Genomic DNA, 1,485 nt, shown 5'->3' on the forward strand with positions numbered 1-1,485 from the left:
GACCCGCTTAATAAGTCCACATAATATACAAAATTTCTTTAAAGCTCCCTTCAAGTTGTGGTTGAGATGGAACCTCACATCCAAACTGGGGCGCAACCCTGAAGACTCATGGATAACCCTCTTCATGGTGACTTGTTGGCAAATATAGCGTTGGCGGAGTAAAGAGATTTTTTCTCCCCAGTTCAAGAGACCGAATGGAGCAGAAAACATAATACTTAATCTAGTAAATGAGATTGAAATAGCGTTTCGGGAAGGAAGAAATTTTCACACAGAGGAGAAAAAAATTGAAGTGCAAGTAGCATGGAAACCTCCAATGGAAAATTGGGTAAAAGTGAACACGGATAGGATCTCGAGGGGAAACCCAGGACAAGTAGGATGTGAGGGTGTGGTAAGAAATGAATTGGGGAAATAGGTGGCTCGCTTTGTGGCAAATCTAGGTAACTGTACTACTTTTCAGGCAGATATTTGGGGTATATATTATGCGTTAACTACCACATGGGAGTTGGGATTAAGAACAGTCATAGTTGAGACAGACTCCAAAGCTGTATATGAGATTATGATCCAAGAAGACAAAAGAAAAAAACACCCAAATTCAGTGATTAGAAAGATAAATAATTGGGTGAAAAGGCAATGGAAAGTGCAATTCAGGCACAATTTAAGAGAAGGAAATACAGTAGCGGATTGGCTTGCAAAGAAGAGTTTGAAAACTGATCCAGAATATCATTTCATTGACATACCACCTGCAAAGATAAGAAATCTTTTGTTTGATGATTGCAGAGGGGTTGCTATACCCCACTTAGTGTCCACTTTGTAGTTTTAAGCTTCTGATTTTTCTATATATATATTATAAAAGCAACTCTTTCTCTGTTGAAGTAGGGTCTTGAATAGGATTTTTTTATGTTGTTTTCTTGTCTTTTTCTTTAATGTAGTTCACACAAAAAAGGAGTTAAGTATGATTTTGTTTCCTAAAATATAGGTCGAAATTTTTTTTTGTCCTCAACCTTTTTTTTCATACAAAAAAATCAACTCTAAGATTTAAAACCAAGTTTTAAAATCGTCTTTTTTACTTAAATATTAAAATTTTGTATAACTAACATGTAGCCTTAAAGAAGGTCTATGGATCGAGTCACGGTTGAGCCAATTTTTGGATTAATTCAAAAGACTATTGCCTTCCATGATCCAGCGCACTGTTGGTACACCATGGAGGCCCGCTGGTGACATTAACCTGTGAGGTCAACTAGTTCACTTCAAGCTGAGTTTGACTGGTTTAATGTAGTTCAGACCAATTTTCTACGTATCTATTGCGGAAACGGTCAAAAACCTCATCTGGATAGATTTAGAATTCGGTTCACCAGTTTTTCGATCGAACCAAACGGTCCAATTGGAGTTTGATAACTATGAAAGCTAGTTTCGTTTTTCTTTTTTTTTTCTAAACTACTAAAGTCGTGTCTGATTTGTTGAGACATTGATAAAAATAACCTTCAA

The sequence above is a fragment of the Arachis ipaensis genome, chromosome B06, assembly GCF_000816755.2.
Source record: "Arachis ipaensis cultivar K30076 chromosome B06, Araip1.1, whole genome shotgun sequence".
In the NCBI taxonomy this organism is placed as follows: domain Eukaryota; kingdom Viridiplantae; phylum Streptophyta; class Magnoliopsida; order Fabales; family Fabaceae; genus Arachis; species Arachis ipaensis.